This window comes from Vanessa cardui, chromosome 23 (genome assembly GCF_905220365.1).
Source record: "Vanessa cardui chromosome 23, ilVanCard2.1, whole genome shotgun sequence".
Lineage (NCBI taxonomy): Eukaryota > Metazoa > Arthropoda > Insecta > Lepidoptera > Nymphalidae > Vanessa > Vanessa cardui.
In genome coordinates, this window is record NC_061145.1 from 6,286,073 (window position 1) to 6,300,822 (window position 14,750).

Below are 14,750 nucleotides of genomic sequence, written 5' to 3' on the forward strand. Positions count from 1 at the left end.
AGGATATCGATAGTACTACCGATAGTATCGTTTTGATCAATACTATAGGTAGCATCGATATATCGATACTATCGATAGTAGCGATAGTTTTGGACTGTCGATAGTCTTTAAATGAATTTTGAGAAAAGGATAACGACGAAGTCAAGACTTTTGTAAATGTTTTTTGAATCGAGGCCCTGATTTATCATTGAATATTGTTATTTCTTAGAAGCGTGTCTTTGGACATCGACGGTCCTACGTAATAGGCTATTTGATGTTTTTAAAATCCATTTTATATTATTTGGTAGAGTTTAAGGTACCCAGTAAAAGTCATTTTTTTTATTTCTAGTACAAAAAACTTTTATTTCTAGTACGAAAAATATCATATTAAAAATTCCGTATTTAAATAGCGCGCAAAAAAGCTACTTGGGCAATATGGCGCTGCAATGGGGTCGGTGACGTCACTTTCTTATATTTTAATCTGTGGTCATACAGTAGAAAAGCAAGGTTTACAAGAAAGTGACTTCATCATAAACCCGGCCAATCAGGAGCGTTTTGTGTCACGTGACAAACGTTTGAAAAATAGCATTTTTATTTATGTTTTTTTGAATAAATTAAGTATTACTTTCAACTTTCGTTAGTAAATAACCATTTTTAAACTCATAATATACACTGATTACAATAATTCACAATTTATTTTTCGCATTGTCAAATAGCCTATTATGTTAAATTTTACAATTCTACAAGAAGATGCACAATTTTTAAACTAGTGGGTATACATTCATGCTTTTTTTCATAAATAAATTAAGAAGTTCTAAACGAATTTGTTCAAATACACTTTACTGGTAAATTTAATAAACTCATTACGATAATCTATTTTTATATTCCTACTAAATAACCTATCTGGAAAAAGTAATACTATCGAAAAATAACTGGCTATCGATAGTAAAACCTTTCGATACTATCGATAGTATCGATAGTATCAACGCACCACCTTTTTTGCCTCGCACAACAACTATGTGGAACCAGCTTACGCCGGCGGTTTTTCCGAACCGATACGACATGAGAACCTTCAAGAAAAGAGCCTACTTCTTTCTTAAAGGCCGGCAACGCACCTGCAAGCCCCCTGGTGTTGCAGATGTCCATGGGCGGTGGTAGTCACTTTCCATCAGGTGAGCCTCCTGATCGTATGCCACCTTTTTCATAAAAAAATAGTATTTAGAAATGACAAGTGACAATACTATCGATAGGCTATCGAGCCTATCGCAAAAACCTTAACCGTACTAACAGTACTGTTAATACTTTCGATAGTCTATCGATAGTGGACTATCGATATGCAAAACTACTCCCAGAGCCAGGTGTTTAAATAGCAAATGGAAAAAGTTATCATTATGTGTGCCTGAGGAAAGCAGCATGTGACGAATGAATATCTGCCAGCCACAAGCTGATGAAATATGCCCCATACCTCCTCAGAAAAAGAAGGCATTAGAAATAATAAGTACGCAGTTTAATGCATCACGCATTTAATTTATGGTGCTGGAAACTAATAGACTTAAGAGTTTGATTGTTATCATCGTCAAAGCAACGCGAAAAATTTTTTTTAGAGTCCTCTTAAGTCAAATGCAATGAAAAACATTAGACTACTTAAAAGTCGATTTACGATTATATAACGTAGTTACAATTATTGTTATATTTGAGTTATCGGTTGAAAAGTGTAAAATTAAATTAGAAATATCACAAAAAACTCAGTTGTCCAATGGTCGCCTGCGATGCGATTATTTTTAATTTTCACCAAGTTCGATTTTTTTTGCTCTTCAGCTTTACAGCTACACCAAGCGCTAGTTTATAATTTCTAATACTATCATTGCTTTAGTTACAAATTTCAGTTGCATATAAATAAACTTCCTAAAGATATTTATTTTATGAATTGTATAACTCCTGATGGTACTATCCGGATATAGATACATATTCCTTTTTAATTAAAACATTACGAGAACCGCCGCAATTTCCCGGAAATCTTATATTGTGCTAGATTTTTCGATCAATATTCGACCGACCCGGGCAAGCTCCGCTGAATTTACGTGTGCTCATAATATAAACTTATTCAATTACATATTGATTGTAAAATTAAAAAACAACCAGTGTTTAGGAAAAGAAAATAATTTGACCTGAAAGAAACCGTTGAAATAAAATAAGATTACAAAAATATATTTGTTTTAATATATAGATTAAATAAAGCTCACGTATATAATTGTTTATTTTATCTTGATATTTTAATTATGACTATAATTATGTAAGCACTGTTACAATAAATAAATATTGGTCAACATCTCATACATTACTCTGATCCCAATGTAAGTAGCTAAAGCACCTGTATCATGGAAAATCAGAAGTAACGAAGGTACAACACGCAGTCCCAAAACAACATAGAAAACAAATGAACTTTCTACATCGACTCGGCCGGGAATCGAACCCAGGACCTCAGAGTGGCGTACCCATGAAAACCGGTGTACACACTACTCGACCAAGGAGGTCTCAATTATAAAAGCAGTGTTTATAAAAATGTTTAAAGAATAAATACAAGCCTCAATCTCGCGCTTCCAGCATGATACTTTTTAAATAAGCAAATTAGAAAATATGAAGGAGGTTAGTTTTCTATTATTTTATTTATAAACTATAACTATACTATACACTACAAATATATGGTTGATCTAGCGTAAGACTGACGCAAAGATAGACATGATACGCAGACGTAAGGCGTTGTAATTCTCAAATGGATAGACAAATTAGAATTAATTTTTTCGCTTCGCCATCGATAAAAATCGTGTGAGATAAAAGTGCTTGGATAGTTTCCTCCCGTTATTGTTCCTGTACTGCCGTGCGAGAGATTATAAATATGAATAAAGCACATAAAATTCATCGTTTTGTTAAACAACAAACATAGCTACGGTTAATTATAAAGTCAGTATCGTTTTCTTTCTTCGTTGTCAACCCTGACGTCAAACGAAACGTTTTTTATTTATGGTATTGGTTGGCGGACGAGGATATGAGCCACCTGATGGTAAATGGTCACCATCACACATAGACAATGACGCTGTAAGAAATATTAACTGCTCCTTACATCGTCAATGTGCCACCAACCTTGGGAACTAAGATGTTATGTCCCTTGTGCTTATGTCCTCTGGCTCATTCACTCTTCAAACCGGAACACAACAATACTGAGTACTATTGTATTCCGTTGAGTGATTTAAATCCGTTAAAACTAGTTTTACTTCAATACTAAGTACTGTTATTTGGCGGTAAAATAACTGATGAGTGGGTGTTACCTACCCAGACCGGATTGCACAAAGTCCTACCACCAAGTAAATATACGTTTTTCGAATCTCAAAGCTGGTTTTTGTAATGGTGGTTTGAGTTTATGTGATTTATTGCAATAATACATGGCTCTACACAAGTACTGTGTAGTTTGAAATATTATTTTTCAGTTTGACCCGCTGTTTGCGGTTGATTCAGGTGTATTAACCTCCGGGTCATTTCGGGTCATACAATATTAAACGAAATCCAATCGCCAAGTGAACTTCTGAGCCTATTATTCCTTTGTTTCGTAAACGACTCGTCCCCTAATTTAAAGGCAGTCTTTGACGTGGGTATCTGGTATGGAAGTTTCAGTCCACCGCAATCAGATTATGATTTCGCTCCCAACAATTTGATGGCACTTACTGAATACCGTTTGATATTATGGTTACAATAAAATTTAGGTAGTTATTTATAAACGTTATCTCTTTCTGTCATTACTAATTTTATATTTGAAAGAAGAAGACGAAAAAGTATAAGAAGATTACAAAGTCATAACAATCTTCTCTAAATTATACGTACACTCGTTCAAATAACATTAAACAATTTACCATTTTGAAGGTTTTCTTTTCAATTGTTGCACACTCTTATCATAGTTCAGAGATAATGAAGTCGTATTCATTACAAACAAATTTCAAACTTGAACTCATAGAAAGAACAAAGGCTACTTTTTTTCCTAACATATGACAACTATCACCTAAAACCGGAAGGAAGCCGCGGGCTAAAAATAAGTATATGATAAAACATAAAATTACAAAACGCAATATTAAAAAGTTAAGAACCTATTATATGTTTGTATATATAATCTCCATTATATAATAAACATTATCGTCAACAGACAACTGTGTATATGATAGATATTATATAAATGCAAATTTGATGTTATAATTTAGTTTTACCTTAAATTATAATTTCATTCTGACGTTTTGTTAATTGTTACTAATGTATTGTAATGTATTCACCAAGCGTCATTTCTTTGACATCGGTTTTAGGGATTAAAACCCTTTTCGGAAGCAATCAACTATTGTATGTATGTACTCTGATAAAATCTAAACGATATAATATCATCTCACAACAACAACAACAGCCTATAAATTCCCACTGCTGGGCTAAAGGCCTCCTCTTCCTTTTGAGGAGAAGGTTTGGAACATATTCCACCACGCTGTTCCAATGCGGGTTGGTGGAATACACATGTGGCAGAATTTCTATGAAATTTGTCACATGCAGGTTTCCTCACGATGTTTTCCTTCACCGCTGAGCACGAGATGAATTATAAAGACAAATTAAGCACATGAATCAGCGGTGCTTGCCTGGGTTTGAACCCGTAATCATCGGTTAAGATACACGCGTTCTAACCACTGGGCCATCTCGACTCTTCATCATCTCCCATACAAATATATTCATTTATATATTTAATTAGCCCTTCGGGTGCCTGGTGGGTCTGACAGACCCGTCACTACAAAAAATCAACGATAACTTTTAAATTTTTGGAGCAAACCCGCTGCACTCCTGAGTAGCTTCGCGATACAAACTAACGGCTGTTTTAACTACTCTCCCGCTGTCCACAATATACACCAATCCGAACAACACGCATTTTGTGTGCGCTCGGGTCTCAGGGACCCGACCAGGCACGCGGCGTAACTTTTAATCTTTAAGCTATTATTTTTGTTTTGTCGCTTTAATTTATATTGGGTGGTAAATTATTTATGGAAAAAATATTGATGCAGTTATAATGACTAGGCGATTAATAAATGATGAAATTCGCCAAGCTTTAAAGAGAAATTTTGAAGAAAATGAAGATCAGGATGTAGTTTTTGATAAAAGTGAAGATGAGTCAGATACATAATTCTGATGTTGAATCCGTAGCTAACTTTCTAGAGAAAACTGTCTTTTCTGATGGGGATACTTCAATGTGCAGTAGAATTTGATATAACAGAGCCTTCATTTCACACAGAGCAAATCTTGACCCTGAAAAATTACAAGAGAATAAATAAATTTAATATTCAAACACAAAATTTAAATGTATTCCTTGTAAAATTTATTGTCATCAAATATTACTTAATAATGAAAAAACAAAAACAATAAATGATTACTTAGGTTAGTTGATTATAATAATAGTTTTATACTTTTTTGCATATTTTTATCCAGAAGTAACCTTATCTGACTTAGTATTACTCTACATTAACAACCCTAGTTTATGGAATAATAATTTTAAATATCACACATGTATAGACGCGATCCAAGGCTTCAATTTTTGTGTAGGTCATTCCGATAATTAATAATTTTTTTATATATTTTTGGCAAACGTTAATTACTTCCTGACGTCTAAGAATATGTTTTTAATTATATTAGAAGGTTCTATTTTCGTTGATTGAATCATAAAATAATTGCAAGTAAAGTCATTAATACAGAATGTGTATTGACAATATAACGCAAGGCGAGCTTTAGAATAGTCCCATATTATGTAAATTATTATTCGTTATGGAGTAAAATGATTGTATACACCTAAATGACTCCAAATTTGCAAAACAGAAGAATAATTTGAGGAAAAACCTGTACGTGGTAAATCTCTATTGCTCGATCCTCATAAATGTTCAGGAACCTCATTACAATTCTTTCTGCTAAAATTTAAAACCACAAAAACTTTTCAACTTAAAAATGTAAGTGTGTTTTTACGCATTAAATTTTTGTAGTTATAACATAATAAAAGTAATAATACATTGTAGAAATATCTCAAATTATAAAGCAACTGGCACACACATCAACAGAACCGAATAAGAATCAATGCAATTTTGTAATTTTATTTTTATATATTACGTATAATAAGATGGTCAGTATTGAATTGTAATGTGCTTGAAATTTTTTAATGCTCTGTGGTAAAGGAAAATCCTAGACCTTCTCACAAGGAAAAAGAAAGAACTTAAAGACTCCTTGTTTGTATCTTTTTTCTTTTCGCTTTAATTTTTTACTTTAAGTAAAATCAAATACCAGTAACAAGTGGTTCCCTATCATTATTAATAGGGATGACTTTATTTTCAGCGCCTTGTTGTCGCTGCTATTTGTATATTGTCTGTAACCCAATACACTACTCAAATTTTTAAACAAAATAAGAAAGAGGAGAACTACTTCACGAAATTTGATCAATTAAAGCCTTTATATCATTTCTTTAAGTGCTTTCATTATCAACTTAAAAAAAAAACGTTTATTCTATTGGAATTTATGTTTCTTTCTGATTTGGTTAATGTCAAATGGAAAGCCTTGCAAGGTAAATTGCATGACCTATATCCACTTGTACTGCGGATTTGAAATATAGTATGTTGTTTTAGTTCCGATAACAATCTACAAAATTTAGAGTTTTTATATTCATCTAATTTAACGCAAGCAACTAACTGTCTCAGACACATGAATAAAATACTCTGTTTTCAATTGCTGATATAAAATATAAACTATTTTATTTTGTATTGTTTTAATAATATTTATAAATAAATAAAGACTAATTTGGTTTTAGTGTAAAGCTAAAACCAAGTTACCCTTTACATTTGAATGTATAATATGATCACCAAAGTATAAAATTCAAATCTATTCCCGAGAGTAATAAATGCATTCTCGCCTACATTCATAGTGGCGCTTTGAAATGATACCTCTTTACGGTTCTCACACACCTCAGGCTCTATTTTCAGCATTACAACAATAAATGTTTGAAACCTTCCGTAATACTTGTGAGGCCTTTTGTTAAATATACTTACAACCACATCGAATTGAATTACATTACATCTGGTTTTGCGATAGGGGAATATTGTTAAATGAAGCCATATTATAAGCTGAAATAAAGCAATGAATATTTATGTGGTTATTAACAAACGAAGCGTTGCCTTGTAAACAACACTTCAACTGGTAGGCGTAATTTTCTTGTTTTCTCCAACGATATTTTACAAATCACGTTTAGAATGTACACGAATAAAAAAGTGCTTTATGGTTTTATTATTATAATTATTACGTGTAACATGCATAGATTTAAATATGAGTAATATAATTTTGTTGAATAGTTTATTCAGTTGCAAGTTCGAAAAAAACTTGTAAAAATAAAGTAACTAGGTAATTATCGCTATTGAATTCTTAGCTTAGTTTCTATGGAATCCTGGGGCCTTACTCTAACATATACTTTAGGAATACTGACAAGTGATATAGTATATAAATGTTATACTAATAAAAAACAATGAAGTTCAGATATAGACAATTTACCTACTTTTAACTAATTGTTTATGATAGTAACTTACACAAGCAACCTATGTATTAAGTGCAATGAGCGTGCGATCGAAACATTATTAATTTTTTTTTATAGTATAGATTGGCGGGCGAGCATATGGGCCCCCTGATGGTAATTGGTCACCATTACCTATAGACAATGATGCTGTAAGAAATATTAATTATTCCTTAAATCGTCAATGCGCATCTAACCTTGGGAACTAAGATATTATGTCCCTTGTGTCTGTAGTTACACTGGCTCACTCCCTCTTCAAACCGGAACACAACAATACTGAGTACTATTGTTTGGCGGTAGAATAACTGATGAGTGGGTGGTACCTACCCAGACAGGTTTGCACAAAGCCCTACCACCAAATAAACATATATTTATTACCTCAAAAATGGTAACCTAGTGTGAAATTCAAAATGATTAATTTGAAATTACACTCAACAACCACTTTGTTGTAATTTACATAATCTACAGGATTACTAGTTATGTTCAAATATAATGTAATTTTGAACTCCGAATTACATTACCGATATTATTTCAGACTCCCAAGAGGTACACGCGCTGCTATGTGAATTTACAGTTAATATAATAATCGACGAGGTAATTCTATAAATGCCACGTTGAGGTAAGTAATTGCTAATTATGAAATCATCATACTTTGAAGTTGACGATGAGATCTTCCACATTGATTTCAATCAGGAGGAACATTTAAATGAAACTAGACTACTTAATAGCACGTACTTTACTTAATACTTTATGCACCACAAAGAGAATATAATAAATACAACATGTATAAAAAAAAACAATAGAGGCGTACAATTTCGGCGACCTTATCGCTACATAGCGATCCTTTCCAGGCAACCAACGTTGTAGGATAGGTCATAGAATATAAGGTGGGTGGTGCTGTAATAAGAAATAAAATGATAAATAAATGTAAACATAGAATAAATTTATAGTGTCAAAAATAACATAAAACACTCTCTCTCAATAAATAGAATGGCAATCTGATACGACTAGCGGTTTGACTGGCTTGCCAAGTTTTTGGAATCTCTTTTAATATTTAAAAATGATTGTATCTTGATTTTGAATTTGTTTCTTCAAGTTATTTCCCTTGGAGACGCTCGGGTCGGTAATGGAATTTAAACTCTATCATCTTCTATACTCGATCGGCAGTCGACTACTACTGCGAATTTCTTATAGGAAACCGCGAAAAAAAATTGGATCTGCATATAAATATTATATTATATTAAACCTACATGCTTATATAACAGTCTTTAAAGGTCAGAAAATAAGATTTGCTTCAAAATATTGAGCAAGATGGTCTATGTCAAAGATTATAAATCGGCACAGGAGATTTTACTTACCGGAGGCACTAGCAAATTCCGAGTAAATAAATCTACGGAGTGACATCAAACGCAGGACAAACGGAATTACATGGTTTCCGACTAAGACTACTAAATCTATTAGTCCCCACTCTATCCGAACTGTAACTAACTTCAGAATGCTGCTGAGAATTATTTAACAATTACAAGCAAATAACTTTTTTGAGGATTGGGACTCAGGACTCAACAAAAAGAAAGCGCTTACAATTTTACAAGCCAGAATTGTGATTAACGAATCTGTACAAAACACCCGCATATACTAAGTCTCAAGTGGTTCGCTGATATTGCTCGCTTGCCGGCCTATTGTTAGGGCAATAAGTACCTTACGTAAATAACAACTCTTGTGGCAGACCCAAAAATCACACCGCAGCCTGGCTGAGTTCGAGACCTATCTCGGCTTAGTCAGAGCTGCGGTGGCCAGGCAGTCGCCGAAACCGATATTGGTTCTCGGCGACTTAAACGCGAAGTCGCGTGCTTGGGGCAACCCCGCCACGAATCCGCGAGGGAGGGCCGTTCAAGTGTGGGCCCTACTCCTTCTCAACAGGGGGCAGGTTCATACCTGCGTGCGCCAGCAGGGGGGTTCCGTGGTGGACGTTTCGTTCGCCTCCCCTGTCGTAGCACGCAGAGTGGTCGACTGGAGAGTGGAGGAGGAGGTGGAGACTCTATCGGATCACCGTTATATCCGATTTGAGATCTCCACCTCGCGCAGGCCGGCGGAACCCCAGAGGGTGTCGACCACGCTGCCGAGGTGGTCACTCGGCCAAGTCGACCGAGATATGGTCAAGGAGGCCGCCATTGTGCAGCGGTGGGGTTCCGCAGGGAGGAGGGAGGGTGACAGCTCAGACGAGCTGGCGGGCCGCATGCGCAGTTCGCTCAAGAAAATCTGCGATGCGGCCATGCCTCGGACCCGGCGCAGGTTACCGCGCCGGCATGTCTATTGGTGGTCGCCTGAAATCGCTGTCCTTAGGGCGACTTGCTGCCGGGCGCGTAGGGCTTACGTCCGTTGTCGAAGGCGCAACGGCCTCGACACGGATCTGGAGGGTCAGATGCTGGACGCATATCGCCAGCTGAAAAAAGATCTGCAGCTGGCGATAAGGAAAGCTAAGGAGAAGGCCAGGGAGGAGCTTCTGGAGGGTCTCAACCGAGACCCGTGGGGGCGCCCGTACCGCGGTGTGCGTGGGAAGTTCCGCACCCAAGGTGCCCCCGTCACCGAGACGCTGCCGCCGGAACTCCTCCTGCGCCTGGTCGGAGAACTCTTCCCCCATCCAGGCGTGCATATCCCTCCGCAGATGGCCTCTCGCTCCGTGATTGAAACAGCAGTGGCTCCACCACTGATCACGGAGCGGGAGATGGAGATGGCCCTCGGCCGCTTGAGGGCCAAGAAGACAGCGCCGGGTCCGGACGGGGTTCCAGGGCCTGTTCTGTGCGGCGCCCTGGAATACCTAGACACAAGGCTTCGGGAGCTGTTCGACGAATGTCTGCGCAGCGGACAGTTTCCGAAGCCTTGGAAGGAAGGAAGATTGGTGCTGTTGCCAAAGGAAGGTCGGCCGATGGACTCTTCTTCGGCATACAGGCCAATTGTGCTGCTGAACGAGACGGGAAAACTCTTCGAGAAGATCCTCGCAGCCCGTCTCGTTCAACACCTCGAGGAAGTCGGTCCGGGTCTTTCAGAGGCTCAGTACGGGTTCAGGGCAGGCCGGTCGACGGTCGATGCCCTGGACGCCCTGAAGACTCGGACGACGGAGGCGGTGGCCCGGGGACAAGTCGTCCTGGCAGTGTCGCTCGATGTGGCGAACGCCTTCAACAGTCTTCCCTTTGAGACAATACGGGAGGCACTCCGATATCATGGGGTGCCTTCCTATCTCAGGAGGCTGCTGGAGGCGTACCTCCAAGACAGGGTAATCCTCTGGGCGGGGGTCGATGGGAGGCTCGTCCGGTATCGGGTGGGCTGTGGCGTTCCACAGGGGTCGATTCTCGGCCCAATTCTGTGGAACGTCGGTTTCGACTGGCTCCTGCGGGCTCCCGTCCTTCCCGGAATGGGGGTGTTGTGTTACGCTGACGACACCCTCGTCACGGCGATTGGGCAGGACTTCCAGGAGGCGGCTCGCCTCGCCGAAGTCGGAACGGCTCTCACCGTGGACCGCATGGGAATGCTGGGCTTGAGGGTCTCCATATCCAAAACGGAGGCCCTCCTCTTCCACGGTCCACGGAAAGGACCCCCACGAGGGGCGAGTATCACCGTCCAGGGGACGGTGATCAAGGTGCAGGCCCAGATGAAGTATCTGGGCCTGATTCTGGACGGGCGATGGAGCTTCGGGCAGCATTTTGTCCATCTCGGCCCGAGGCTCATCAACGCCGCTGCCGCTCTCGGTCGCCTCCTTCCGAATGTGGGGGGGCCGGGATCCCTATGTCGGCGTCTATATTCCGGCGTAGTGAGGTCGATGGCGCTGTACGGTGCCCCGATCTGGATAGACGCCCTCACCGCTAAAAATCGGGCCCTACTGCGAAAGCCGCAGAGGGTCATAGCGGTGAGAGGCATCAGAGGGTACCGTACGGTGTCGTGGACTGCGGCGACACTTCTCGCGGGCGATCCGCCCTGGGAGCTCCAGGCGGAGGTGCTCGCGGAAGTGTACCGGTTTCGGGTCGAGGTGAGGAACCGCGGCGACCGTCCAGGGTCAACGGAGATCGGGCGGATCAGGACTCTAGCCCAGCAAGCCCTGATCGTCCGATGGCAGGAGGATCTGGGGTCACCCACAGCAGGCCTGGCGACAGTGGAGGCGATTCGTCCCCACTTGAGTCGCTGGGTTAAAAGGAAGCACGGCACACTGTCGTACAGAACGACGCAGGTACTTACCGGGCACGGATGCTTCGGTAAGTACCTGCACACGATAGCGCGTCGGGAGGAAACACCCTCCTGCCACGAGTGTGGTGCGCCAGTGGACACGGCGTACCACACCCTGTACGAGTGTGCTGCGTGGGGACCCCAGAGGCACATCCTTGCGGCGACTATGGGTGGAGACCTCTCGCTACCGAGCGTTATCAACGCCATGCTCAGTAGCGAGATGTGCTGGTCGGAGATGCGCTCCTTCTGCGAAAGTGTCATGTCGCAGAAGGAAGCCGCGGAGCGGGAGCGGGAAAATAATGCCGCCGCCGACTCGCTCCGCAGAAGACGACCGGGGAGGAGGAAAAGGCGCTACGCGCACCTTCTCCCCCCGCCTCATTAGGCGCCGCAGGGACCAGGTGGGGTCCCAGTACCCCGGGAATTCCCCGTAGGAGTTGGAGGCCCGCATAGGCGGGCCGACCGTCAGGGCGTCACGGTAGCATGCGTAAGCGATCCCGTGGCGTCCGCCGAAAGACGGAGAGGGTACCGCTGGTTTTTTAGTGGGTAAACCCGGCGTACTTGGGCGCACTAGGCGTCCAGGGCTCCGGGGAGTCCCACACACCCCCCCACTTTCCATCACGTGGGGGAAGCGCGTAAAGCGTTTTTCCAGCGAGAAAAAAAAAAAAAAAAAAAAAGACCCAAAAATCACAAGCTTGATATAGTATAAGCAATAAAGGAATTATTGATTTACAGTTGTGAACGAACGATGAGAAAAAAGAGAAGTTGAATATTATGCTCAGTTATACTTTAGTATCGTTAGGTCATATTGATAATATAATCTTTATATAGTGGTAAAGAACTTCATCTTCTATCGATTACGAATATATTATATGTGTAATATAACTTTGCATTGCATTTTCCTCATTGAGACAATTGGAACTTAAAAAGAAATATATTATTTTATTTTGTTTCCATGTATTACAGTAGTATTACATGTGAACATGGATATATGTTAGTCTTTCTCTTTGCTTTTCACCACTTCAGCCACACCTGAGTCAAAATAGTTATAAGGTATAATTCGTTTCTACTTGAAAAGATCCCTAAACTTAAAACAGTATTTAAACGCCAACAAGTTACTATGACAACATCCCTGCGATGAAAATCATACAATATTAGTAAGAAAACCACGATATCTAAAAAGTCATACACATTTCACAAGATCGAAACTAAAAGAAAAATAAAAATCTAATTTTAAACTGGGAACATTTTTTCGAGGCTTCAGCGACCAAAATGTATTCCAACTATCAGTGTACGTATATAATCAACCACGTTTTAGTATATATCTAATCGCATCATCGAAGGCTTTGTTACTTTACGACGTATGTATGTATGTACGTGTTATTCCTTCTTAATACTTTAATCTGGCTCATTTCGCTACATCAACATCTTGTCTAAGTAATCCGGTAAGCTTAAGGAACTAACGGCTCCGTCTGTAAGAATTTTACTTCAAGATGAAAATCTAACCTAAAAATATTAAATCTTACGGCGGCAATATTCGACTCACAATCTGTTTAAAAATTTTAGAAAAAACAATATAGCATATAGCCATATTTTAAGTTAAGAAACAATCAAATACTAACACGAGTTTTGTAATGAAATAAATATGATCATGAAACGCGAGATACTGAAAATGTATCATAAGATTTAACGAATCATATCATTCTACATATTGACAAATAAACCAACCAAACGCGCACCAAGACACATACATTTTCGAATTGTACATAGTCTTAAATTATTACGTTTACTCGTTTCTTATTACAATAACTTATTTATATTATTTCATAATAATTATGAATGACATGAAAAAATTAGGCTTCACCCAAAGTCGCACTGAAATAAAAAATAAATCTCAGCAATAAAGCAGTTTATACCAAATTCGTTTTAAAATATTTTTTTTAAAGGACTTTGCTGGGATCGTAGGCGAAATTGAACTACAACTAAGCAACTAGGTATAATAATTCTTAATTCCAAAAATATGAGAAATTAGGTATATTTATGGAAATTATGTCTAAATAATTTAATCTATTCCAAAACACAAGAGAACAAAAGCCTAACAAACAAAATTTAACATCGAATCAATAATCGATTAAATCGATATCAATAATTGAGAGCTTAACTAATAATAATATACGATATTCATTGTAGACGAAACTGTTATCGGGACTGAAAATAAAATGAAATTTTAAGTAAAATTAGTCAAGAAAAGTTTATATCCATTACAGCCGAGCTATTAGCCAAAATGTGGCATTAAGTAATCTAATCTAATAATATACATAAATGTGAATGTAACTCTTTTTATAGAAAACTGATGAAATGTCTGACTGTTACAGGTTACAACTAAACTTCTAAAACAAATTGGTTGGAATTTAGAATAAAGCAAAAAGATTGAACAGCAAAAAGGGCTTTTTTATCTAAAGCCAACGACCGCCCACTCCCTGTAACTAATTTAATATGTTAACAATATGTAAAGTGCTATTATTCTGTTTTCAATTTCCAAAGCACACAACTTCAAAAGAAAAACATACGGACGTATATAAACCACGTATTTCATATTGCCCTTTTAGATGACCTAATTCAGAAATTCTCCTTGAACTTTACCTTAAACCCTACAAATATCACTAATTGAGCGAGAAGCAACGGCTTGTTGGGTTAATTCTCACAAATCATTGCCCTGTAATACGGAATACATGTTTGAAATTTCAGGGAAACTAGTTGATAATAAGAAATATAACATCTTATTTAGTGTTGTAAACAGATAAACATATGCAAAATATAATGGACTGAAATTGATAGATGATTAATATTATAACTTCGTTAATTAGCCAAAAAAAATTATAATGCTCTTTTTTCACAACATACCCATAAACTCGTACAACATGAGGAATATGGACGTTAG